This window comes from Clavelina lepadiformis, chromosome 4 (assembly GCF_947623445.1).
Source record: "Clavelina lepadiformis chromosome 4, kaClaLepa1.1, whole genome shotgun sequence".
NCBI classification, from domain to species: Eukaryota; Metazoa; Chordata; class Ascidiacea; order Aplousobranchia; family Clavelinidae; genus Clavelina; species Clavelina lepadiformis.
In genome coordinates this window covers 14,521,245-14,541,342 of record NC_135243.1, presented here as the reverse complement: position 1 = coordinate 14,541,342, position 20,098 = coordinate 14,521,245, and the positions used below count along the sequence as shown (strand labels likewise).

The 20,098-nt window shown below is 39.7% G+C and overlaps 33 non-coding genes and 51 pseudogenes across 33 annotated transcripts; all 84 read left to right on the top strand.

Moving 5' to 3' along the window:
- Positions 1–10: 10 nt before the first annotated feature.
- Positions 11–129, top strand: LOC143455663 (5S ribosomal RNA; annotated as a pseudogene).
- A 110-nt stretch (positions 130–239) lies between these two features.
- On the top strand, positions 240–358 carry LOC143455922 (5S ribosomal RNA; annotated as a pseudogene).
- Positions 359–468: 110 nt separating this feature from the next.
- Positions 469–587, top strand: LOC143454104 (5S ribosomal RNA). Its single transcript, XR_013115745.1, has one exon. It is a non-coding gene; the product is annotated as a 5S ribosomal RNA (ribosomal RNA).
- A 110-nt stretch (positions 588–697) lies between these two features.
- LOC143457025 (5S ribosomal RNA) lies at positions 698–806 on the top strand (annotated as a pseudogene).
- A 110-nt stretch (positions 807–916) lies between these two features.
- Positions 917–1,035, top strand: LOC143457758 (5S ribosomal RNA). Its single transcript, XR_013117436.1, has one exon. It is a non-coding gene; the product is annotated as a 5S ribosomal RNA (ribosomal RNA).
- Positions 1,036–1,145: 110 nt separating this feature from the next.
- LOC143457371 (5S ribosomal RNA) lies at positions 1,146–1,254 on the top strand (annotated as a pseudogene).
- A 110-nt stretch (positions 1,255–1,364) lies between these two features.
- LOC143454103 (5S ribosomal RNA) lies at positions 1,365–1,483 on the top strand. Its single transcript, XR_013115744.1, has one exon. It is a non-coding gene; the product is annotated as a 5S ribosomal RNA (ribosomal RNA).
- A 110-nt stretch (positions 1,484–1,593) lies between these two features.
- LOC143457444 (5S ribosomal RNA) lies at positions 1,594–1,702 on the top strand (annotated as a pseudogene).
- A 110-nt stretch (positions 1,703–1,812) lies between these two features.
- Positions 1,813–1,931, top strand: LOC143457746 (5S ribosomal RNA). Its single transcript, XR_013117425.1, has one exon. It is a non-coding gene; the product is annotated as a 5S ribosomal RNA (ribosomal RNA).
- A 110-nt stretch (positions 1,932–2,041) lies between these two features.
- Positions 2,042–2,160, top strand: LOC143453598 (5S ribosomal RNA). Its single transcript, XR_013115258.1, has one exon. It is a non-coding gene; the product is annotated as a 5S ribosomal RNA (ribosomal RNA).
- Positions 2,161–2,270: 110 nt separating this feature from the next.
- LOC143457127 (5S ribosomal RNA) lies at positions 2,271–2,379 on the top strand (annotated as a pseudogene).
- A 110-nt stretch (positions 2,380–2,489) lies between these two features.
- Positions 2,490–2,608, top strand: LOC143456047 (5S ribosomal RNA; annotated as a pseudogene).
- A 328-nt stretch (positions 2,609–2,936) lies between these two features.
- LOC143456721 (5S ribosomal RNA) lies at positions 2,937–3,055 on the top strand (annotated as a pseudogene).
- A 110-nt stretch (positions 3,056–3,165) lies between these two features.
- LOC143454743 (5S ribosomal RNA) lies at positions 3,166–3,284 on the top strand. Its single transcript, XR_013116353.1, has one exon. It is a non-coding gene; the product is annotated as a 5S ribosomal RNA (ribosomal RNA).
- A 110-nt stretch (positions 3,285–3,394) lies between these two features.
- On the top strand, positions 3,395–3,513 carry LOC143456663 (5S ribosomal RNA; annotated as a pseudogene).
- A 110-nt stretch (positions 3,514–3,623) lies between these two features.
- On the top strand, positions 3,624–3,742 carry LOC143457206 (5S ribosomal RNA; annotated as a pseudogene).
- A 110-nt stretch (positions 3,743–3,852) lies between these two features.
- Positions 3,853–3,961, top strand: LOC143457260 (5S ribosomal RNA; annotated as a pseudogene).
- Positions 3,962–4,071: 110 nt separating this feature from the next.
- LOC143457734 (5S ribosomal RNA) lies at positions 4,072–4,190 on the top strand. Its single transcript, XR_013117414.1, has one exon. It is a non-coding gene; the product is annotated as a 5S ribosomal RNA (ribosomal RNA).
- Positions 4,191–4,300: 110 nt separating this feature from the next.
- LOC143457370 (5S ribosomal RNA) lies at positions 4,301–4,409 on the top strand (annotated as a pseudogene).
- Positions 4,410–4,519: 110 nt separating this feature from the next.
- LOC143455186 (5S ribosomal RNA) lies at positions 4,520–4,638 on the top strand. The gene has a single exon (XR_013116775.1). It is a non-coding gene; the product is annotated as a 5S ribosomal RNA (ribosomal RNA).
- A 110-nt stretch (positions 4,639–4,748) lies between these two features.
- LOC143457259 (5S ribosomal RNA) lies at positions 4,749–4,857 on the top strand (annotated as a pseudogene).
- A 110-nt stretch (positions 4,858–4,967) lies between these two features.
- Positions 4,968–5,086, top strand: LOC143457721 (5S ribosomal RNA). The gene has a single exon (XR_013117402.1). It is a non-coding gene; the product is annotated as a 5S ribosomal RNA (ribosomal RNA).
- A 110-nt stretch (positions 5,087–5,196) lies between these two features.
- LOC143454274 (5S ribosomal RNA) lies at positions 5,197–5,315 on the top strand. Its single transcript, XR_013115907.1, has one exon. It is a non-coding gene; the product is annotated as a 5S ribosomal RNA (ribosomal RNA).
- A 110-nt stretch (positions 5,316–5,425) lies between these two features.
- On the top strand, positions 5,426–5,544 carry LOC143454275 (5S ribosomal RNA). The gene has a single exon (XR_013115908.1). It is a non-coding gene; the product is annotated as a 5S ribosomal RNA (ribosomal RNA).
- A 110-nt stretch (positions 5,545–5,654) lies between these two features.
- LOC143456670 (5S ribosomal RNA) lies at positions 5,655–5,773 on the top strand (annotated as a pseudogene).
- Positions 5,774–5,883: 110 nt separating this feature from the next.
- Positions 5,884–6,002, top strand: LOC143457327 (5S ribosomal RNA). Its single transcript, XR_013117141.1, has one exon. It is a non-coding gene; the product is annotated as a 5S ribosomal RNA (ribosomal RNA).
- Positions 6,003–6,112: 110 nt separating this feature from the next.
- On the top strand, positions 6,113–6,221 carry LOC143456268 (5S ribosomal RNA; annotated as a pseudogene).
- Positions 6,222–6,331: 110 nt separating this feature from the next.
- On the top strand, positions 6,332–6,440 carry LOC143456846 (5S ribosomal RNA; annotated as a pseudogene).
- Positions 6,441–6,550: 110 nt separating this feature from the next.
- LOC143455464 (5S ribosomal RNA) lies at positions 6,551–6,669 on the top strand (annotated as a pseudogene).
- A 328-nt stretch (positions 6,670–6,997) lies between these two features.
- Positions 6,998–7,116, top strand: LOC143455806 (5S ribosomal RNA; annotated as a pseudogene).
- A 110-nt stretch (positions 7,117–7,226) lies between these two features.
- On the top strand, positions 7,227–7,345 carry LOC143454742 (5S ribosomal RNA). The gene has a single exon (XR_013116352.1). It is a non-coding gene; the product is annotated as a 5S ribosomal RNA (ribosomal RNA).
- Positions 7,346–7,455: 110 nt separating this feature from the next.
- LOC143456662 (5S ribosomal RNA) lies at positions 7,456–7,574 on the top strand (annotated as a pseudogene).
- A 110-nt stretch (positions 7,575–7,684) lies between these two features.
- On the top strand, positions 7,685–7,803 carry LOC143457205 (5S ribosomal RNA; annotated as a pseudogene).
- Positions 7,804–7,913: 110 nt separating this feature from the next.
- Positions 7,914–8,032, top strand: LOC143456731 (5S ribosomal RNA; annotated as a pseudogene).
- A 110-nt stretch (positions 8,033–8,142) lies between these two features.
- On the top strand, positions 8,143–8,261 carry LOC143453749 (5S ribosomal RNA). Its single transcript, XR_013115404.1, has one exon. It is a non-coding gene; the product is annotated as a 5S ribosomal RNA (ribosomal RNA).
- A 110-nt stretch (positions 8,262–8,371) lies between these two features.
- LOC143456394 (5S ribosomal RNA) lies at positions 8,372–8,490 on the top strand (annotated as a pseudogene).
- Positions 8,491–8,601: 111 nt separating this feature from the next.
- On the top strand, positions 8,602–8,720 carry LOC143455986 (5S ribosomal RNA; annotated as a pseudogene).
- Positions 8,721–8,830: 110 nt separating this feature from the next.
- LOC143457315 (5S ribosomal RNA) lies at positions 8,831–8,949 on the top strand. Its single transcript, XR_013117140.1, has one exon. It is a non-coding gene; the product is annotated as a 5S ribosomal RNA (ribosomal RNA).
- Positions 8,950–9,059: 110 nt separating this feature from the next.
- On the top strand, positions 9,060–9,178 carry LOC143457709 (5S ribosomal RNA). Its single transcript, XR_013117391.1, has one exon. It is a non-coding gene; the product is annotated as a 5S ribosomal RNA (ribosomal RNA).
- A 110-nt stretch (positions 9,179–9,288) lies between these two features.
- On the top strand, positions 9,289–9,397 carry LOC143457368 (5S ribosomal RNA; annotated as a pseudogene).
- Positions 9,398–9,507: 110 nt separating this feature from the next.
- On the top strand, positions 9,508–9,626 carry LOC143454102 (5S ribosomal RNA). The gene has a single exon (XR_013115743.1). It is a non-coding gene; the product is annotated as a 5S ribosomal RNA (ribosomal RNA).
- Positions 9,627–9,736: 110 nt separating this feature from the next.
- On the top strand, positions 9,737–9,845 carry LOC143456821 (5S ribosomal RNA; annotated as a pseudogene).
- Positions 9,846–9,955: 110 nt separating this feature from the next.
- On the top strand, positions 9,956–10,074 carry LOC143454992 (5S ribosomal RNA). The gene has a single exon (XR_013116592.1). It is a non-coding gene; the product is annotated as a 5S ribosomal RNA (ribosomal RNA).
- Positions 10,075–10,184: 110 nt separating this feature from the next.
- LOC143455661 (5S ribosomal RNA) lies at positions 10,185–10,303 on the top strand (annotated as a pseudogene).
- A 110-nt stretch (positions 10,304–10,413) lies between these two features.
- On the top strand, positions 10,414–10,532 carry LOC143455985 (5S ribosomal RNA; annotated as a pseudogene).
- Positions 10,533–10,642: 110 nt separating this feature from the next.
- Positions 10,643–10,761, top strand: LOC143454101 (5S ribosomal RNA). The gene has a single exon (XR_013115742.1). It is a non-coding gene; the product is annotated as a 5S ribosomal RNA (ribosomal RNA).
- Positions 10,762–10,871: 110 nt separating this feature from the next.
- Positions 10,872–10,980, top strand: LOC143457024 (5S ribosomal RNA; annotated as a pseudogene).
- Positions 10,981–11,090: 110 nt separating this feature from the next.
- Positions 11,091–11,209, top strand: LOC143457697 (5S ribosomal RNA). The gene has a single exon (XR_013117380.1). It is a non-coding gene; the product is annotated as a 5S ribosomal RNA (ribosomal RNA).
- Positions 11,210–11,319: 110 nt separating this feature from the next.
- Positions 11,320–11,438, top strand: LOC143453597 (5S ribosomal RNA). Its single transcript, XR_013115257.1, has one exon. It is a non-coding gene; the product is annotated as a 5S ribosomal RNA (ribosomal RNA).
- Positions 11,439–11,548: 110 nt separating this feature from the next.
- LOC143457125 (5S ribosomal RNA) lies at positions 11,549–11,657 on the top strand (annotated as a pseudogene).
- A 110-nt stretch (positions 11,658–11,767) lies between these two features.
- On the top strand, positions 11,768–11,886 carry LOC143455463 (5S ribosomal RNA; annotated as a pseudogene).
- Positions 11,887–12,214: 328 nt separating this feature from the next.
- LOC143456720 (5S ribosomal RNA) lies at positions 12,215–12,333 on the top strand (annotated as a pseudogene).
- A 110-nt stretch (positions 12,334–12,443) lies between these two features.
- On the top strand, positions 12,444–12,562 carry LOC143454218 (5S ribosomal RNA). Its single transcript, XR_013115853.1, has one exon. It is a non-coding gene; the product is annotated as a 5S ribosomal RNA (ribosomal RNA).
- A 110-nt stretch (positions 12,563–12,672) lies between these two features.
- On the top strand, positions 12,673–12,791 carry LOC143456660 (5S ribosomal RNA; annotated as a pseudogene).
- A 110-nt stretch (positions 12,792–12,901) lies between these two features.
- LOC143456887 (5S ribosomal RNA) lies at positions 12,902–13,020 on the top strand (annotated as a pseudogene).
- A 110-nt stretch (positions 13,021–13,130) lies between these two features.
- LOC143455689 (5S ribosomal RNA) lies at positions 13,131–13,249 on the top strand (annotated as a pseudogene).
- Positions 13,250–13,359: 110 nt separating this feature from the next.
- LOC143456669 (5S ribosomal RNA) lies at positions 13,360–13,478 on the top strand (annotated as a pseudogene).
- A 110-nt stretch (positions 13,479–13,588) lies between these two features.
- LOC143457303 (5S ribosomal RNA) lies at positions 13,589–13,707 on the top strand. The gene has a single exon (XR_013117139.1). It is a non-coding gene; the product is annotated as a 5S ribosomal RNA (ribosomal RNA).
- A 110-nt stretch (positions 13,708–13,817) lies between these two features.
- Positions 13,818–13,926, top strand: LOC143456871 (5S ribosomal RNA; annotated as a pseudogene).
- Positions 13,927–14,036: 110 nt separating this feature from the next.
- Positions 14,037–14,155, top strand: LOC143454286 (5S ribosomal RNA). The gene has a single exon (XR_013115918.1). It is a non-coding gene; the product is annotated as a 5S ribosomal RNA (ribosomal RNA).
- A 110-nt stretch (positions 14,156–14,265) lies between these two features.
- LOC143456716 (5S ribosomal RNA) lies at positions 14,266–14,374 on the top strand (annotated as a pseudogene).
- A 110-nt stretch (positions 14,375–14,484) lies between these two features.
- On the top strand, positions 14,485–14,603 carry LOC143457071 (5S ribosomal RNA; annotated as a pseudogene).
- Positions 14,604–14,713: 110 nt separating this feature from the next.
- Positions 14,714–14,832, top strand: LOC143455756 (5S ribosomal RNA; annotated as a pseudogene).
- Positions 14,833–14,942: 110 nt separating this feature from the next.
- Positions 14,943–15,061, top strand: LOC143457329 (5S ribosomal RNA; annotated as a pseudogene).
- A 110-nt stretch (positions 15,062–15,171) lies between these two features.
- On the top strand, positions 15,172–15,290 carry LOC143454284 (5S ribosomal RNA). The gene has a single exon (XR_013115916.1). It is a non-coding gene; the product is annotated as a 5S ribosomal RNA (ribosomal RNA).
- Positions 15,291–15,400: 110 nt separating this feature from the next.
- On the top strand, positions 15,401–15,509 carry LOC143456845 (5S ribosomal RNA; annotated as a pseudogene).
- A 110-nt stretch (positions 15,510–15,619) lies between these two features.
- Positions 15,620–15,738, top strand: LOC143456647 (5S ribosomal RNA; annotated as a pseudogene).
- A 110-nt stretch (positions 15,739–15,848) lies between these two features.
- On the top strand, positions 15,849–15,967 carry LOC143455710 (5S ribosomal RNA; annotated as a pseudogene).
- Positions 15,968–16,077: 110 nt separating this feature from the next.
- On the top strand, positions 16,078–16,196 carry LOC143455803 (5S ribosomal RNA; annotated as a pseudogene).
- Positions 16,197–16,306: 110 nt separating this feature from the next.
- LOC143455066 (5S ribosomal RNA) lies at positions 16,307–16,425 on the top strand. Its single transcript, XR_013116662.1, has one exon. It is a non-coding gene; the product is annotated as a 5S ribosomal RNA (ribosomal RNA).
- A 110-nt stretch (positions 16,426–16,535) lies between these two features.
- LOC143453743 (5S ribosomal RNA) lies at positions 16,536–16,654 on the top strand. The gene has a single exon (XR_013115398.1). It is a non-coding gene; the product is annotated as a 5S ribosomal RNA (ribosomal RNA).
- Positions 16,655–16,764: 110 nt separating this feature from the next.
- On the top strand, positions 16,765–16,883 carry LOC143456553 (5S ribosomal RNA; annotated as a pseudogene).
- Positions 16,884–16,994: 111 nt separating this feature from the next.
- On the top strand, positions 16,995–17,113 carry LOC143455591 (5S ribosomal RNA; annotated as a pseudogene).
- A 110-nt stretch (positions 17,114–17,223) lies between these two features.
- LOC143457291 (5S ribosomal RNA) lies at positions 17,224–17,342 on the top strand. The gene has a single exon (XR_013117138.1). It is a non-coding gene; the product is annotated as a 5S ribosomal RNA (ribosomal RNA).
- A 110-nt stretch (positions 17,343–17,452) lies between these two features.
- On the top strand, positions 17,453–17,561 carry LOC143456844 (5S ribosomal RNA; annotated as a pseudogene).
- A 110-nt stretch (positions 17,562–17,671) lies between these two features.
- Positions 17,672–17,790, top strand: LOC143455331 (5S ribosomal RNA). Its single transcript, XR_013116913.1, has one exon. It is a non-coding gene; the product is annotated as a 5S ribosomal RNA (ribosomal RNA).
- Positions 17,791–18,118: 328 nt separating this feature from the next.
- On the top strand, positions 18,119–18,237 carry LOC143455612 (5S ribosomal RNA; annotated as a pseudogene).
- A 110-nt stretch (positions 18,238–18,347) lies between these two features.
- Positions 18,348–18,466, top strand: LOC143454217 (5S ribosomal RNA). Its single transcript, XR_013115852.1, has one exon. It is a non-coding gene; the product is annotated as a 5S ribosomal RNA (ribosomal RNA).
- Positions 18,467–18,576: 110 nt separating this feature from the next.
- Positions 18,577–18,695, top strand: LOC143454597 (5S ribosomal RNA). The gene has a single exon (XR_013116212.1). It is a non-coding gene; the product is annotated as a 5S ribosomal RNA (ribosomal RNA).
- Positions 18,696–18,805: 110 nt separating this feature from the next.
- On the top strand, positions 18,806–18,924 carry LOC143456552 (5S ribosomal RNA; annotated as a pseudogene).
- Positions 18,925–19,035: 111 nt separating this feature from the next.
- Positions 19,036–19,154, top strand: LOC143455589 (5S ribosomal RNA; annotated as a pseudogene).
- A 110-nt stretch (positions 19,155–19,264) lies between these two features.
- Positions 19,265–19,383, top strand: LOC143454020 (5S ribosomal RNA). Its single transcript, XR_013115665.1, has one exon. It is a non-coding gene; the product is annotated as a 5S ribosomal RNA (ribosomal RNA).
- A 110-nt stretch (positions 19,384–19,493) lies between these two features.
- Positions 19,494–19,602, top strand: LOC143456823 (5S ribosomal RNA; annotated as a pseudogene).
- A 110-nt stretch (positions 19,603–19,712) lies between these two features.
- On the top strand, positions 19,713–19,831 carry LOC143454903 (5S ribosomal RNA). Its single transcript, XR_013116506.1, has one exon. It is a non-coding gene; the product is annotated as a 5S ribosomal RNA (ribosomal RNA).
- Positions 19,832–20,098: the final 267 nt, after the last annotated feature.

Genomic DNA, 20,098 nt, shown 5'->3' with positions numbered 1-20,098 from the left:
TTTTGAAATCACCTACTACCATACCAGGTTGAGTAGACCCGATCTCGTCTGATCTCGGAAGTTAAGCAACTTCGGGCCCGGTTAGTACTTGGATGGGTGACCGCCTGGGAATACCGGGTGCTGTAAGCATTTTAGTCATGCTGTATATTTCAATTAAATTTTTAGCAACTATTTGCTTTTTTGAAATTGCTATGCAATCGAATTAGAATTGAAAGGGCCATTTTCTTTCACTTGAAATCGCATACGACCATACCAGGTTGAGTAGACCCGATCTCGTTCGATCTCGGAAGTTAAGCAACCTCGGGCCCGGTTAGTACTTGGATGTGTGATTGCCTGGTAATACCGGGTGTTGTAAGCATTTTAGTCATGCTGTATCTTTCAATCAAATTTATAGCAACTATTTGATTTTTTGAATGTCCTATGCAATCGAATTATAATTGAAAAAGCCATTTTCTTTCATTTAAAATCGCCTACGACCATACCAGGTTGAGTAGACCCGATCTCGTTTGATCTTGGAAGTTAAGCAACCTCGGGCCCGGTTAGTACTTGGATGGGTGACCGCCTGGGAATACCGGGTGTTGTAAGCAATTTAGTCATGCTGTATATTTCAATTAAATATATAGCAACTGTTTGTGATTTTGAATTTCCTATGCAAACGAATTATAATTAAAAAAGCCATTTTCTTTCATTTGAAATCGCCTACGACCATACCAGGTTGAGTAGACCCGATCTCTGAAGTTAAGCAACCTCGGGCCCGGTTAGTACTTGGATGGGTGCCCGCCTGGGAATACCGGGTGTTGTAAGCATTTTAGTCATGCTGTATATGTCAATTAAAATTATAGCAACTATTTGCGTTTTTGAATTTCCTATGCAATCGAATTAGAATTGAAAAAGTCATTTTCTTTCATTTGAAATTGCCTACCACCATACCAGGTTGAGTAGACCCGATCTCGTTCGATCTCGGAAGTTAAGCAACCTCGGGCCCGGTTAGTACTTGGATGGGTGACCGCCTGGGAATACCGGGTGTGGTAAGCAATTTAATCATGCTGTATATTTCAAATAAATATATAGCAACTGTTTGTGATTTTGAATTTCCTATGCAAACGAATTATAATTAAAAAAGCAATTTTCTTTCATTTGAAATCGCCTACGACCATACCAGGTTGAGTAGACCCGATCTCGGAAGTTAAGCAATCTCGGGCCCGGTTAGTACTTGGATGTGTGATTGCCTGGTAATACCGGGTGTTGTAAGCATTTTAGTCATGCTGTATCTTTCAATCAAATTTATAGCAACTATTTGATTTTTTGAATGTCCTATGCAATCGAATTATAATTGAAAAAGCCATTTTTATTCATTTGAAATCGCCTACGACCATACCAGGTTGAGTAGACCCGATCTCGTTTGATCTTGGAAGTTAAGCAACCTCGGGCCCGGTTAGTACTTGGATGGGTGACCGCCTGGGAATACCGGGTGTTGTAAGCAATTTAGTCATGCTGTATATTTCAATTAAATATATAGCAACTGTTTGTGATTTTGAATTTCCTATGCAAACGAATTATAATTAAAAAAGCCATTTTCTTTCATTTGAAATCGCCTACGACCATACCAGGTTGAGTAGACCCGATCTCTGAAGTTTAGCAACCTCGAGCCCGGTTAGTACTTGGATGGGTGCCCGCCTGGGAATACCGGGTGTTGTAAGCATTTTAGTCATGCTGTATATGTCAATTAAAATTATAGCAACTATTTGCGTTTTTGAATTTCCTATGCAATCGAATTATAATTGAAAAAGTCATTTTCTTTCATTTGAAATTGCCTACCACCATACCAGGTTGAGTAGACCCGATCTCGTTCGATCTCGGAAGTTAAGCAACCTCGGGCCCGGTTAGTACTTGGATGGGTGACCGCCTGGGAATACCGGGTGTGGTAAGCATTTTAGTCATGCTGTATATTTCGATTAAATTTTTAGCAAATATTTGCTTTTTTGAATTTCCTATGCAATCGAATTAGAATTGAAAAGGCCATTTTCTTTCTTTTGAAATTGCCTACGACCATACCAGGTTGAGTAGTCCCGATCTCGTTCGATCTCGGAAGTTAAGCAACCTCGGGCCCGGTTAGTACTTGGATGGGTGACCGCCTGGGAATACCGGGTGTTGTAAGCATTTTAGTCATGCTGTATACTTCAAATAAATATATAGCAACTGTTTGTGATTTTGAATTTCCTATGCAAACGAATTTTAATTAAAAAAGCCATTTTCTTTCATTTGAAATCGCCTACGACCATACCAGGTTGAGTAGACCCGATATCGGAAGTTAAGCAATCTCGGGCCCGGTTAGTACTTGGATGGGTGACCGCCTGGGAATACCGGTTGTTGTAAGCATTTTAGTCATGCTGTATATGTCAATTAAAATTATAGCAACTATTTGCGTTTTTGAATTTCCTATGCAATCGAATTAGAATTGAAAAAGCCTTTTTCTTTCATTTTAAATTGCCTACGACCATATCAGTTTGAGTAGACCCGATCTCGTTCGATCTCGGAAGTTAAGCAACCTCGGGCCCGGTTAGTACTTGGATGGGTGACCGCCTAGGAATACAGGGTGTTGTAAGCATTTTAGTCATGCTGTATATTTCAATTAAATTTATAGCAACTATTTGTTTTTTGAATTTCCTATGCAATCGAATTGTAATTAAAAAAGCCATTTTCTTTCATTTGAACCCACCTTCGACCATACCAGGTTGAGTAGATACGATCTGGGAATTTAAGAAACCTCGGACCCGGTTAGTACTTGGATGAGTGACCGCCTGGGAATACAGGGTGTTGTAAGCATTTTAGTCTTGCTGTATATTTCAATCAAATTTATAACAACTATTTTCTATTTTGAATTTCCTATGCAATCGGATTAGAATTGGAAAGACCATTTTCTTTCATATGCAATCGCCTACGACCATACCAGGTTGAGTAGACCCGATCTCGTTCGATCTCGGAAGTTAAGCAACCTCGGGCCCCGTTAGTACTTGGATGGGTGATCGCCTGGGAATAGTGAGTGCTGTAAGCATTTTAGTCATGCTGTATATTTCGATTAAATTTTTAGCAACTATTTGCTTTTTTGAATTTCCTATGCAATCGAATTAGAATTGAAAAGGCCATTTTCTTTCTTTTGAAATTGCCTACGACCATACCAGGTTGAGTAGACCCGATCTCGTTCGATCTCGGAAATGAAGCAACCTCGGGCCCGGTTAGTACTTGGATGGGTGACCGCCTGGGAATACCGGGTTTTGTAAGCATTTTAGTCATGCTGTATACTTCAATTAAATTGATAACATCTGTTTGCCTTTTTGAATTTCTTATGAAATCGAATTATAATTGAAAAGGCCATTTTCTTTCATTTGAAATCACCTACGACCATACCAGGTTGAGTAGACCCGATCTCGTTCGATCTCGGAAGTTAAGCAACCTCGAGCCCGGTTAGTACTTGGATGGGTGACCGCCTGGGAATACCGGGTGCGATAAGCATTTTAGACATGCTGTATATTTCAATTAATTGTATAGCAACTATTTGTGTTTTTGAATTTCCTATGAAATCGAATTAGAATTGAAATTGCCATTTTATTTCTTTTGAAATTGCCTACGACCATACCAGGTTGAGTAGACCCGATCTCGTTCGATCTCCGAAGTTAAGCAACCTCGGGTTCTGTTAGTACTTGGATGGGTGCTCGCCTGGGAATAGTGGATGCTGTAAGCATTTTAGTCATGCTGTATATTTCGATTCAATTTTTAGCAACTATTTGCTTTTTTGAATTTCCTATGCAATCGAATTAGAATTGAAAACGCCATTTTCTTTCGTTTGAAATTGCCTACGACCATACCAGGTTGAGTAGACCCGATCTCTGAAGTTAAGCAACCTCGAGCCCGGTTAGTACTTGGATGGGTGCCCGCCTGGGAATACCGGGTGTTGTAAGCATTTTAGTCATGCTGTATATGTCAATTAAATTTATAGCAACTATTTGCGTTTTTGAATTTCCTATGCAATCGAATTATAATTGAAAAAGTCATTTTCTTTCATTTGAAATTGCCTACCACCATACCAGGTTGAGTAGACCCGATCTCGTTCGATCTCGGAAGTTAAGCAACCTCGGGCCCGGTTAGTACTTGGATGGGTGACCGCCTGGGAATACCGGGTGTGGTAAGCAATTTAATCATGCTGTATATTTCAAATAAATATATAGCAACTGTTTGTGATTTTGAATTTCCTATGCAAACGAATTATAATTAAAAAAGCAATTTTCTTTCATTTGAAATCGCCTACGACCATACCAGGTTGAGTAGACCCGATCTCGGAAGTTAAGCAATCTCGGGCCCGGTTAGTACTTGGATGTGTGATTGCCTGGTAATACCGGGTGTTGTAAGCATTTTAGTCATGCTGTATCTTTCAATCAAATTTATAGCAACTATTTGATTTTTTGAATGTCCTATGCAATCGAATTATAATTGAAAAAGCCATTTTTATTCATTTGAAATCGCCTACGACCATACCAGGTTGAGTAGACCCGATCTCGTTTGATCTTGGAAGTTAAGCAACCTCGGGCACGGTTAGTACTTGGATGGGTGACCGCCTGGGAATACCGGGTGTTGTAAGCAATTTAGTCATGCTGTATATTTCAATTAAATATATAGCAACTGTTTGTGATTTTGAATTTCCTATGCAAACGAATTATAATTAAAAAAGACATTTTCTTTCATTTGAAATCGCCTACGACCATACCAGGTTGAGTAGACCCGATCTCTGAAGTTAAGCAACCTCGAGCCCGGTTAGTACTTGGATGGGTGCCCGCCTGGGAATACCGGGTGTTGTAAGCATTTTAGTCATGCTGTATATGTCAATTAAAATTATAGCAACTATTTGCGTTTTTGAATTTCCTATGCAATCGAATTATAATTGAAAAAGTCATTTTCTTTCATTTGAAATTGCCTACCACCATACCAGGTTGAGTAGACCCGATCTCGTTCGATCTCGGAAGTTAAGCAACCTCGGGCCCGGTTAGTACTTGGATGGGTGACCGCCTGGGAATACCGGGTGTGGTAAGCATTTTAGTCATGCTGTATATTTCGATTAAATTTTTAGCAAATATTTGCTTTTTTGAATTTCCTATGCAATCGAATTAGAATTGAAAAGGCCATTTTCTTTCTTTTGAAATTGCCTACGACCATACCAGGTTGAGTAGTCCCGATCTCGTTCGATCTCGGAAGTTAAGCAACCTCGGGCCCGGTTAGTACTTGGATGGTTGACCGCCTGGGAATACCGGGTGTTGTAAGCATTTTAGTCATGCTGTATACTTCAAATAAATATATAGCAACTGTTTGTGATTTTGAATTTCCTATGCAAACGAATTTTAATTAAAAAAGCCATTTTCTTTCATTTGAAATTGCCTACGACCATACCAGGTTGAGTAGTCCCGATCTCGTTCGATCTCGGAAGTTAAGCAACCTCGGGCCCGGTTAGTACTTGGATGGGTGACCGCCTGGGAATACCGGGTGCTGTAAGCATTTTAGTCATGCTGTATATTTCAACTAAATTTTTAGCAACTTTTTGCTTTTTTGAATTTGCTATGCAATGGAATTAGATTTGAAACGGCCTTTTTCTTTCATTTGAAATCGCCTACGACCATACCAGGTTGAGTAGACCTGATCTCGTTCGATCTCGGAAGTTAAGCAACCTCGGGCCCGTTTAGTACTTGGATGTGTGATTGCCTGGTAATACCGGGTGTTGTAAGCATTTTAGTCATGCTGTATCTTTCAATCAAATTTATAGCAACTATTTGATTTTTTGAATGTCCTATGCAATCGAATTATAATTGAAAAAGCCATTTTCTTTCATTTGAAATCGCCTACGACCATACCAGGTTGAGTAGACCCGATCTCGTTTGATCTCGGAAGTTAAGCAACCTCGGGCCCGGTTAGTACTTGGATGGGTGACCGCCTGGGAATACCGGGTGTTGTAAGCATTTTAGTCATGCTGTATATTTCAATTAAATATATAGCAACTGTTTGTGATTTTGAATTTCCTATGCAAACGAATTATAATTAAAAAAGCAATTTTCTTTCATTTGAAATCGCCTACGACCATACCAGGTTGAGTAGACCCGATCTCGGAAGTTAAGCAACCTCGGGCCCGGTTAGTACTTGGATGGGTGACCGCCTGGGAATACCGGGTGTTGTAAGCATTTTAGTCATGCTGTATACTTCAAATAAATATATAGCAACTGTTTGTGATTTTGAATTTCCTATGCAAACGAATTTTAATTAAAAAAGCCATTTTCTTTTATTTGAAATCGCCTACGACCATACCAGGTTGAGTAGACCCGATATCGGAAGTTAAGCAATCTCGGGCCCGGTTAGTACTTGGATGGGTGACCGCCTGGGAATACCGGGTGTTGTAAGCATTTTAGTCATGCTGTATATGTCAATTAAAATTATAGCAACTATTTGCGTTTTTCAATTTCCTATGCAATCGAATTAGAATTGAAAAAGCCTTTTTCTTTCATTTTAAATTGCCTACGACCATATCAGGTTGAGTAGACCCGATCTCGTTCGATCTCGGAAGTTAAGCAACCTCGGGCCCGGTTAGTACTTGGATGGGTGACCGCCTAGGAATACAGGGTGTTGTAAGCATTTTAGTCATGCTGTATATTTCAATTAAATTTATAGCAACTGTTTGCTTTTTGAATTTCCTATGCAATCGAATTTTAATTGAAAAAGCCATTTTCTTTCATTTGAACCCACCTTCGACCATACCAGGTTGAGTAGATACGATCTCGGAAGTTAAGCAACCTCGGACCCGGTTAGTACTTGGATGAGTGACCGCCTGGGAATACAGGGTGTTGTAAGCATTTTAGTCATGCTGTATATTTCAATCAAATTTATAACAACTATTTTCTATTTTGAATTTCCTATGCAATCGGATTAGAATTGGAAAGACCCGTTTCTTTCATATGCAATCGCCTACGACCATACCAGGTTGAGTAGACCCGATCTCGTTCGATCTCGGAAGTTAAGCAACCTCGGGCCCGGTTAGTACTTGGATGGGTGATCGCCTGGGAATAGTGGGTGCTGTAAGCATTTTAGTCATGCTGTATATTTCGATTAAATTTTTAGCAACTATTTGCTTTTTTGAATTTCCTATGCAATCGAATTAGAATTGAAAAGGCCATTTTCTTTCTTTTGAAATTGCCTACGACCATACCAGGTTGAGTAGACCCGATCTCGTTCGATCTCGGAAATGAAGCAACCTCGGGCCCGGTTAGTACTTGGATGGGTGACCGCCTGGGAATACCGGGTTTTGTAAGCATTTTAGTCATGCTGTATACTTCAATTAAATTTATAACATCTGTTTGCCTTTTTGAATTTCTTATGAAATCGAATTATAATTGAAAAGGCCATTTTCTTTCATTTGAAATCACCTACGACCATACCAGGTTGAGTAGACCCGATCTCGTTCGATCTCGGAAGTTAAGCAACCTCGAGCCCGGTTAGTACTTGGATGGGTGACCGCCTGGGAATACCGGGTGCGATAAGCATTTTAGACATGCTGTATATTTCAATTAAATTTATAGCAACTATTTGCGTTTTTGAATTTCCTATGAAATCGAATTAGAATTGAAATTGCCATTTTATTTCTTTTGAAATTGCCTACGACCATACCAGGTTGAGTAGACCCGATCTCGTTCGATCTCCGAAGTTAAGCAACCTCGGGTTCTGTTAGTACTTGGATGGGTGCTCGCCTGGGAATAGTGGATGCTGTAAGCATTTTAGTCATGCTGTATATTTCGATTCAATTTTTAGCAACTATTTGCTTTTTTGAATTTCCTATGCAATCGAATTAGAATTGAAAACGCCATTTTCTTTCTTTTGAAATTGCCTACGACCATACCAGGTTGAGTAGACCCGATCTCGTTCGATCTCGAAAGTTAAGCAACCTCGGGCCCGGTTAGTACTTGGATGTGTGTTTGCCTGGTAATACCGGGTGTTGTAAGCATTTTAGTCATGCTGTATATTTCAATCAAATTTTTAACAACTATTTGCTTTTTTGAATTTCCTATGCAATCGAATTAGAAGTGGAAAGACCATTTTCTTTCTTTTGAAATTGCCTACGACCATACCAGGTTGAGTAGACCCGATTTCGTTCGATCTCGGAAGTTAAGCAACCTCGGGCCCGGTTAGTACTTGGATGGGTGACCGCCTGGGAATACCGGGTGTTGTAAGCATTTTAGTCATGCTGTATATTTCAATTAAATTTATAACATCTGTTTGCGATTTTGAATTTCCTATGCAATCGAATTAGAATTAAAAACGCCATTTTAATTCTTTTGAAATCACCTACTACCATACCAGGTTGAGTAGACCCGATCTCGTCTGATCTCGGAAGTTAAGCAACTTCGGGCACGGTTAGTACTTGGATGGGTGACCGCCTGGGAATACCGGGTGCTGTAAGCATTTTAGTCATGCTGTATATTTCAACTAAATTTTTAGCAACTATTTGCTTTTTTGAATTTGCTATGCATTGGAATTAGATTTGAAAAGGCCTTTTTTCTTTCATTTGAAATCGCCTACGACCATACCAGGTTGAGTAGACCCGATCTCGTTCGATCTCGGAAGTTAAGCAACCTCGGGCCCGGTTAGTACTTGGATGTGTGATTGCCTGGTAATACCGGGTGTTGTAAGCATTTTAGTCATGCTGTATCTTTCAATCAAATTTATAGCAACTATTTGATTTTTTGAATGTCCTATGCAATCGAATTATAATTGAAAAAGACATTTTCTTTCATTTGAAATCGCCTACGACCATACCAGGTTGAGTAGACCCGATCTCGTTTGATCTCGGAAGTTAAGCAACCTCGGGCCCGGTTAGTACTTGGATGGGTGACCGCCTGGGAATACCGGGTGTTGTAAGCATTTTAGTCATGCTGTATATTTCAATTAAAATTATAGCAACTATTTGCGTTTTTGAATTTCCTATGCAATCAAATTAGAATTGAAAAAGTCATTTTCTTTCATTTGAAATTGCCTACCACCATACCAGGTTGAGTAGACCCGATCTCGTTCGATCTCGGAAGTTAAGCAACCTCGGGCCCGGTTAGTACTTGGATGGGTGACCGCCTGGGAATACCGGGTGTGGTAAGCAATTTAATCATGCTGTATATTTCAAATAAATATATAGCAACTGTTTGTGATTTTGAATTTCCTATGCAAACGAATTATAATTAAAAAAGCAATTTTCTTTCATTTGAAATCGCCTACGACCATACCAGGTTGAGTAGACCCGATCTCGGAAGTTAAGCAATCTCGGGCCCGGTTAGTACTTGGATGTGTGATTGCCTGGTAATACCGGGTGTTGTAAGCATTTTAGTCATGCTGTATCTTTCAATCAAATTTATAGCAACTATTTGATTTTTTGAATGTCCTATGCAATCGAATTATAATTGAAAAAGCCATTTTTTTTCATTTGAAATCGCCTACGACCATACCAGGTTGAGTAGACCCGATCTCGTTTGATCTTGGAAGTTAAGCAACCTCGGGCCCGGTTAGTACTTGGATGGGTGACCGCCTGGGAATACCGGGTGTTGTAAGCAATTTAGTCATGCTGTATATTTCAATTAAATATATAGCAACTGTTTGTGATTTTGAATTTCCTATGCAAACGAATTATAATTAAAAAAGCCATTTTCTTTCATTTGAAATCGCCTACGACCATACCAGGTTGAGTAGACCCGATCTCGGAAGTTAAGCAACCTCGGGCCCGGTTAGTACTTGGATGGGTTACCGCCTAGGAATACCGGGTGTTGTAAGCATTTTAGTCATGCTGTATATGTCAATTAAAATTATAGCAACTCTTTGCGTTTTTGAATTTCCTATGCAATCGAATTATAATTGAAAAAATCATTTTCTTTCATTTGAAATTGCCTACCACCATACCAGGTTGAGTAGACCCGATCTCGTTCGATCTCGGAAGTTAAGCAACCTCGGGCCCGGTTAGTATTTGGATGGGTGACCGCCTGGGAATACCGGGTGTTGTAAGCATTTTAGTCATGCTGTATATTTCAATTAAATTTATAACATCTGTTTGCGATTTTGAATTTCCTATGCACTCGAATTAGAATTGAAAACGCCATTTTCTTTCTTTTGAAATCACCTACTACCATACCAGGTTGAGTAGACCCGATCTCGTCTGATCTCGGAAGTTAAGCAACTTCGGGCCCGGTTAGTACTTGGATGGGTGACCGCCTGGGAATACCGGGTGCTGTAAGCATTTTAGTCATGCTGTATATTTCAATTAAATTTTTAGCAACTATTTGCTTTTTTGAAATTGCTATGCAATCGAATTAGAATTGAAAGGGCCATTTTCTTTCATTTGAAATCGCCTACGACCATACCAGGTTGAGTAGACCCGATCTCGTTCGATCTCGGAAGTTAAGCAACCTCGGGCCCGGTTAGTACTTGGATGTGTGATTGCCTGGTAATACCGGGTGTTGTAAGCATTTTAGTCATGCTGTATCTTTCAATCAAATTTATAGCAACTATTTGATTTTTTGAATGTCCTATGCAATCGAATTATAATTGAAAAAGCCATTTTCTTTCATTTGAAATCGCCTACGACCATACCAGGTTGAGTAGACCCGATCTCGTTTGATCTTGGAAGTTAAGCAACCTCGGGCCCGGTTAGTACTTGGATGGGTGACCGCCTGGGAATACCGGGTGTTGTAAGCAATTTAGTCATGCTGTATATTTCAATTAAATATATAGCAACTGTTTGTGATTTTGAATTTCCTATGCAAACGAATTATAATTAAAAAAGCCATTTTCTTTCATTTGAAATCGCCTACGACCATACCAGGTTGAGTAGACCCGATCTCTGAAGTTAAGCAACCTCGGGCCCGGTTAGTACTTGGATGGGTGCCCGCCTGGGAATACCGGGTGTTGTAAGCATTTTAGTCATGCTGTATATGTCAATTAAAATTATAGCAACTATTTGCGTTTTTGAATTTCCTATGCAATCGAATTATAATTGAAAAAGTCATTTTCTTTCATTTGAAATTGCCTACCACCATACCAGGTTGAGTAGACCCGATCTCGTTCGATCTCGGAAGTTAAGCAACCTCGGGCCCGGTTAGTACTTGGATGGGTGACCGCCTGGGAATACCGGGTGTGGTAAGCATTTTAGTCATGCTGTATATTTCGATTAAATTTTTAGCAAATATTTGCTTTTTTGAATTTCCTATGCAATCGAATTAGAATTGAAAAGGCCATTTTCTTTCTTTTGAAATTGCCTACGACCATACCAGGTTGAGTAGTCCCGATCTCGTTCGATCTCGGAAGTTAAGCAACCTCGGGCCCGGTTAGTACTTGGATGGGTGACCGCCTGGGAATACCGGGTGTTGTAAGCATTTTAGTCATGCTGTATACTTCAAATAAATATATAGCAACTGTTTGTGATTTTGAATTTCCTATGCAAACGAATTTTAATTAAAAAAGCCATTTTCTTTCATTTGAAATCGCCTACGACCATACCAGGTTGAGTAGACCCGATATCGGAAGTTAAGCAATCTCGGGCCCGGTTAGTACTTGGATGGGTGACCGCCTGGGAATACCGGTTGTTGTAAGCATTTTAGTCATGCTGTATATGTCAATTAAAATTATAGCAACTATTTGCGTTTTTGAATTTCCTATGCAATCGAATTAGAATTGAAAAAGCCTTTTTCTTTCATTTTAAATTGCCTACGACCATATCAGGTTGAGTAGACCCGATCTCGTTCGATCTCGGAAGTTAAGCAACCTCGGGCCCGGTTAGTACTTGGATGGGTGACCGCCTAGGAATACAGGGTGTTGTAAGCATTTTAGTCATGCTGTATATTTCAATTAAATTTATAGCAACTATTTGTTTTTTGAATTTCCTATGCAATCGAATTGTAATTGAAAAAGCCATTTTCTTTCATTTGAACCCACCTTCGACCATACCAGGTTAAGTAGATACGATCTGGGAATTTAAGAAACCTCGGACCCGGTTAGTACTTGGATGAGTGACCGCCTGGGAATACAGGGTGTTGTAAGCATTTTAGTCATGCTGTATATTTCAATCAAATTTATAACAACTATTTTCTATTTTGAATTTCCTATGCAATCGGATTAGAATTGGAAAGACCATTTTCTTTCATATGCAATCGCCTACGACCATACCAGGTTGAGTAGACCCGATCTCGTTCGATCTCGGAAGTTAAGCAACCTCGGGCCCCGTTAGTACTTGGATGGGTGATCGCCTGGGAATAGTGAGTGCTGTAAGCATTTTAGTCATGCTGTATATTTCGATTAAATTTTTAGCAACTATTTGCTTTTTTGAATTTCCTATGCAATCGAATTAGAATTGAAAAGGCCATTTTCTTTCTTTTGAAATTGCCTACGACCATACCAGGTTGAGTAGACCCGATCTCGTTCGATCTCGGAAATTAAGCAACCTCGGGCCCGGTTAGTACTTGGATGGGTGACCGCCTGGGAATACCGGGTTTTGTAAGCATTTTAGTCATGCTGTATACTTCAATTAAATTTATAACATCTGTTTGCCTTTTTGAATTTCTTATGAAATCGAATTATAATTGAAAAGGCCATTTTCTTTCATTTGAAATCACCTACGACCATACCAGGTTGAGTAGACCCGATCTCGTTCGATCTCGGAAGTTAAGCAACCTCGAGCCCGGTTAGTACTTGGATGGGTGACCGCCTGGGAATACCGGGTGCGATAAGCATTTTAGACATGCTGTATATTTCAATTAATTGTATAGCAACTATTTGTGTTTTTGAATTTCCTATGAAATCGAATTAGAATTGAAATTGCCATTTTATTTCTTTTGAAATTGCCTACGACCATACCAGGTTGAGTAGACCCGATCTCGTTCGATCTCGGAAGTTAAGCAACCTCGGGTTCTGTTAGTACTTGGATGGGTGCTCGCCTGGGAATAGTGGATGCTGTAAGCATTTTAGTCATGCTGTATATTTCGATTCAATTTTTAGCAACTATTTGCTTTTTTGAATTTCCTATGCAATCGAATTAGAATTGAAAACGCCATTTTCTTTCGTTTGAAATTGCCTACGACCATACCAGGTTGAGTAGACCCGATCTTGTTCGATCTCGGAAGTTAAGCAACCTCGGGCACGGTTAGTACTTGGATGGGTGACCGCCTGGGAATACCGGGTGCTGTAAGCATTTTAGTCATGCTGTATATTTCAACTAATATTTTAGCAACTTTTTGCTTTTTTGAATTTGCTATGCAATGGAATTAGATTTGATACGGCCTTTTTCTTTCATTTGAAATCGCCTACGACCATACCAGGTTGAGTAGACCTGATCTCGTTCGATCTCGGAAGTTAAGCAACCTCGGGCCCGTTTAGTACTTGGATGTGTGATTGCCTGGTAATACCGGGTGTTGTAAGCATTTTAGTCATGCTGTATCTTTCAATCAAATTTATAGCAACTATTTGATTTTTTGAATGTCCTATGCAATCGAATTATAATTGAAAAAGCCATTTTCTTTCATTTGAAATCGCCTACGACCATACCAGGTTGAGTAGACCCGATCTCGTTTGATCTCGGAAGTTAAGCAACCTCGGGCCCGGTTAGTACTTGGATGGGTGACCGCCTGGGAATACCGGGTGTTGTAAGCATTTTAGTCATGCTGTATATTTCAATTAAATATATAGCAACTGTTTGTGATTTTGAATTTCCTATGCAAACGAATTATAATTAAAAAAGCCATTTTCTTTCATTTGAAATCGCCTACGACCATACCATGTTGAGTAGACCCGATCTCGGAAGTTAAGCAACCTCGGGCCCGGTTAGTACTTGGATGGGTGACCGCCTGGGAATACCGGGTGTTGTAAGCATTTTAGTCATGCTGTATATGTCAATTAAAATTATAGCAACTATTTGCGTTTTTGAATTTCCTATGCAATCGAATTATAATTGAAAAAGTCATTTTCTTTCATTTGAAATTGCCTACCACCATACCAGGTTGAGTAGACCCGATCTCGTTCGATCTCGGAAGTTAAGCAACCTCGGGCCCGGTTAGTACTTGGATGGGTGACCGCCTGGGAATACCGGGTGTTGTAAGCAATTTAATCATGCTGTATATTTCAAATAAATATATAGCAACTGTTTGTGATTTTGAATTTCCTATGCAAACGAATTATAATTGAAAAAGCCATTTTCTTTCATTTGAAATCGTCTACGACCATACCAGGTTGAGTAGACCCGATCTCGGAAGTTAAGCAATCTCGGGCCCGGTTAGTACTTGGATGGGTGACCGCCTGGGAATACCGGGTGTTGTAAGCATTTTAGTCATGCTGTATATGTCAATTAAAATTACAGCAACTATTTGAATTTTTGAATTTCCTATGCAATCGAAATAGATTTGAAACGGCCTTTTTCTTTCATTTGAAATCGCCTACGACCATACCAGGTTGAGCAGACTTGATTACGTTCGATCTCGGAAGTCAAGCAACCTCGGGCCCGGTTAGTACTTGGATGGGTGATCGCCTGGGAATAGTGGGTGCTGTAAGCATTTTAGTCATGCTGTATATTTCGATTAAATTTTTCGCAACTATTTGCTTTTTTTAATTTCCTATGCAATCGAATTAGAATTGAAAAGGCCATTTTCTTTCTTTTGAAATTGCCTACGACCATACCAGTTTGAGTAGACCCGATCTCGTTCGATCTCGGAAATAAAGCATCCTCGGGCCCGGTTAGTACTTGGATGGGTGACCGCCTGGAAATACCGGGTGTTGTAAGCATTTTAGTCATGCTGTATATTTCAATTAAACTTATAGCAACTGTTTTCTTTTTTGAATTTCCTATGCAATCGAATTAGAATTGGAAAGACCATTTTCTTTCATTTGAAATCGCCTACGACTATACCAGGTTGAGTAGACCCGATATCGTTTGTTCTCCGAAGTTAAGCAACCTCGGGCCCGGTTAGTACTTGGATGGGTGATCGCCTGGGAATAGTGGGTGCTGTAAGCATTTTAGTCATGCTGTATATTTCGATTAAATTTTTAGCAAATATTTGCTTTTTTGAATTTCCTATGCAATCGAATTAGAATTGAAAAGGCCATTTTCTTTCTTTTAAAATTGCCTACGACCATACCAGGTTGAGTAGACCCGATCTCGTTCGATCTCGGAAGTTAAGCAACCTCGGGCCCGGTTAGTACTTGGATGGGTGACCGCCTGGGAATACCGGGTGTTGTAAGCATTTTAGTCATGCTGTATACTTCAAATAAATATATAGCAACTGTTTGTGATTTTGAATTTCCTATGCAAACGAATTTTAATTAAAAAAGCCATTTTCTTTGATTTGAAATCGCCTACGACCATACCAGGTTGAGTAGACCCGATATCGGAAGTTAAGCAATCTCGGGCCCGGTTAGTACTTGGATGGGTGACCGCCTGGGAATACCGGGTGTTGTAAGCATTTTAGTCATGCTGTATATGTCAATTAAAATTATAGCAACTATTTGCGTTTTTCAATTTCCTATGCAATCGAATTAGAATTGAAAAAGCCTTTTTCTTTCATTTTAAATTGCCTACGACCATATCAGGTTGAGTAGTCCCGATCTCGTTCGATCTCGGAAGTTAAGCAACCTCGGGCCCGGTTAGTACTTGGATGTGTGATTGCCTGGTAATACCGGGTGTTGTAAGCATTTTAGTCATGCTGTATCTTTCAATCAAATTTATAGCAACTATTTGATTTTTTGAATGTCCTATGCAATCGAATTATAATTGAAAAAGCCATTTTCTTTCATTTGAAATCGCCTACGACCATACCAGGTTGAGTAGACCCGATCTCGTTTGATCTTGGAAGTTAAGCAACCTCGGACCCGGTTAGTACTTGGATGGGTGACCGCCTGGGAATACAGGGTGTTGTAAGCATTTTAGTCATGCTGTATATTTCAATCAAATTTATAATAACTATTTTCTATTTTGAATTTCCTATGCAATCGGATTAGAATTGGAAAGACCATTTTCTTTTTTTTGAAATCGCCTACGACCATACCAGGTTGAGTAGACCCGATCTCGTTCGATCTCGGAAATTAAGCAACCTCGGGCCCGGTTAGTACTTGGATGGGTGATCGCCTGGGAATAGTGGGTGCTGTAAGCATTTTAGTCATGCTGTATATTTCGATTAAATTTTTAGCAACTATTTGCTTTTTTGAATTTCCTATGCAATCGAATTAGAATTGAAAAGGCCATTTTCTTTTTTTTGAAATCGCCTACGACCATACCAGGTTGAGTAGACCCGATCTCGTTCGATCTCGGAAATTAAGCAACCTCGGGCCCGGTTAGTACTTGGATGGGTGACCGCCTTGGAATACCGGGTTTTGTAAGCGTTTTAGTCATGCTGTATACTTCAATTAAATTTATAACATCTGTTTGCCTTTTTGAATTTCTTATGAAATCGAATTATAATTGAAAAGGCCATTTTCTTTCATTTGAAATCACCTACGACCATACCAGGTTGAGTAGACCCGATCTCGTTCGATCTCGGAAGTTAAGCAACCTCGGGCCCGGTTAGTACTTGGATGGGTGACCGCCTGGGAATACCGGGTGTTGTAAGCATTTTAGTCATGCTGTATATTTCAATTAATTTTATAACATCTGTTTGCGATTTTGAATTTCCTATGCAATCGAATTAGAATTAAAAACGCCATTTTAATTCTTTTGAAATCACCTACTACCATACCAGGTTGAGTAGACCCGATCACGTCTGATCTCGGAAGTTAAGCAACTTCGGGCACGGTTAGTACTTGGATGGGTGACCGCCTGGGAATACCGGGTGCTGTAAGCATTTTAGTCATGCTGTATATTTCAACTAAATTTTTAGCAACTATTTGCTTTTTTGAATTTGCTATGCAATGGAATTAGATTTGAAAAGGCCTTTTTTCTTTCATTTGAAATCGCCTACGACCATACCAGGTTGAATAGACCCGATCTCGTTCGATCTCGGAAGTTAAGCAACCTCGGGCCCGGTTAGTACTTGGATGTGTGATTGCCTGGTAATACCGGGTGTTGTAAGCATTTTAGTCATGCTGTATCTTTCAATCAAATTTATAGCAACTATTTGATTTTTTGAATGTCCTATGCAATCGAATTATAATTGAAAAAGACATTTTCTTTCATTTGAAATCGCCTACGACCATACCAGGTTGAGTAGACCCGATCTCGTTTGATCTCGGAAGTTAAGCAACCTCGGGCCCGGTTAGTACTTGGATGGGTGACCGCCTGGGAATACCGGGTGTTGTAAGCATTTTAGTCATGCTGTATACTTCAAATAAATATATAGCAACTGTTTGTGATTTTGAATTTCCTATGCAAACGAATTTTAATTAAAAAAGCCATTTTCTTTGATTTGAAATCGCCTACGACCATACCAGGTTGAGTAGACCCGATATCGGAAGTTAAGCAATCTCGGGCCCGGTTAGTACTTGGATGGGTGACCGCCTGGGAATACCGGGTGTTGTAAGCATTTTAGTCATGCTGTATATGTCAATTAAAATTATAACAACTATTTGCGTTTTTCAATTTCCTATGCAATCGAATTAGAATTGAAAAAGCCTTTTTCTTTCATTTTAAATTGCCTACGACCATATCAGGTTGAGTAGTCCCGATCTCGTTCGATCTCGGAAGTTAAGCAACCTCGGGCCCTGTTAGTACTTGGATGGGTGACCGCCTAGGAATACAGGGTGTTGTAAGCATTTTAGTCATGCTGTATATTTCAATTAAATTTATAGCAACTATTTGCTTTTTGAATTTCCTATGCAATCGAATTGTAATTGAAAAAGCCATTTTCTTTCATTTGAACCCACCTTCGACCATACCATGTTGAGTAGATACGATCTCGGAAGTTAAGCAACCTCGGACCCGGTTAGTACTTGGATGAGTGACCGCCTGGGAATACCGGGTGTTGTAAGCATTTTAGTCATGCTGTATATTTCAATCAAATTTATAACAACTATTTTCTATTTTGAATTTCCTATGCAATCGGATTAGAATTGGAAAGACCATTTTCTTTTTTTTGAAATCGCCTACGACCATACCAGGTTGAGTAGACCCGATCTCGTTCGATCTCGGAAATTAAGCAACCTTGGGCCCGGTTAGTACTTGGATGGGTGATCGCCTGGGAATAGTGGGTGCTGTAAGCATTTTAGTCATGCTGTATATTTCGATTAAATTTTTAGCAACTATTTGCTTTTTTGAATTTCCTATGCAATCGAATTAGAATTGAAAAGGCCATTTTCTTTCTTTTGAAATCGCCTACGACCATACCAGGTTGAGTAGACCCGATCTCGTTCGATCTCGGAAATTAAGCAACCTCGGGCCCGGTTAGTACTTGGATGGGTGACCGCCTGGGAATACCGGGTTTTGTAAGCATTTTAGTCATGCTGTATACTTCAATTAAATTTATAACATCTGTTTGCCTTTTTGAATTTCTTATGAAATCGAATTATAATTGAAAAGGCCATTTTCTTTCATTTGAAATCACCTACGACCATACCAGGTTGAGTAGACCCGATCTCGTTCGATCTCGGATGTTAAGCAACCTCGGGCCCGGTTAGTACTTGGATGGGTGACCGCCTGGGAATACCGGGTGTTGTAAGCATTTTAGTCATGCTGTATATTTCAATTAAATTTATAACATCTGTTTGCGATTTTGAATTCCCTATGCAATCGAATTAGAATTAAAAACGCCATTTTAATTCTTTTGAAATCACCTACTACCATACCAGGTTGAGTAGACCCGATCACGTCTGATCTCGGAAGTTAAGCAACTTCGGGCACGGTTAGTACTTGGATGGGTGACCGCCTGGGAATACCGGGTGCTGTAAGCATTTTAGTCATGCTGTATATTTCAACTAAATTTTTAGCAACTATTTGCTTTTTTGAATTTGCTATGCAATGGAATTAGATTTGAAAAGGCCTTTTTTCTTTCATTTGAAATCGCCTACGACCATACCAGGTTGAATAGACCCGATCTCGTTCGATCTCGGAAGTTAAGCAACCTCGGGCCCGGTTAGTACTTGGATGTGTGATTGCCTGGTAATACCGGGTGTTGTAAGCATTTTAGTCATGCTGTATCTTTCAATCAAATTTATAGCAACTATTTGATTTTTTGAATGTCCTATGCAATCGAATTATAATTGAAAAAGACATTTTCTTTCATTTGAAATCGCCTACGACCATACCAGGTTGAGTAGACCCGATCTCGTTTGATCTCGGAAGTTAAGCAACCTCGGGCCCGGTTAGTACTTGGATGGGTGACCGCCTGGGAATACCGGGTGCTGTAAGCATTTTAGTCATGCTGTATATTTCAATTAAATATATAGCAACTGTTTGTGATTTTGAATTTCCTATGCAAACGAATTATAATTAAAAAAGCCATTTTCTTTCATTTGAAATCGCCTACGACCATACCAGGTTGAGTAGACCCGGTCTCGGAAGTTAAGCAATCTCGGGCCCGGTTAGTACTTGGATGGGTGACCGCCTGGGAATACCGGGTGTTGTAAGCATTTTAGTCATGCTGTATACTTCAAATAAATATATAGCAACTGTTTGTGATTTTGAATTTCCTATGCAATCGAATTATAATTGAAAAAGCCATTTACTTTCATTTGAAATTGCCTACGACCATACCAGGTTGAGTAGACCCGATCTCGTTCGATCTCGGAAGTTAAGCAACCTCGGGCCCGGTTAGTACTTGGATGGGTGACCGCCTAGGAATACAGGGTGTTGTAAGCATTTTAGTCATGCTGTATATTTCTATTAAATTTATAGCAACTATTTGCTTTTTTGAATTTCCTATGCAATCGAATTGTAATTGAAAAAGCCATTTTCTTTCATTTGAACCCACCTTCGACCATACCAGGTTGAGTAGATACGATCTCGGAATTTAAGCAACCTCGGACCCGGTTAGTACTTGGATGGGTGACCGCCTGGGAATACCGGGTGTGGTAAGCAATTTAATCATGCTGTATATTTCAAATAAATATATAGCAACTGTTTGTG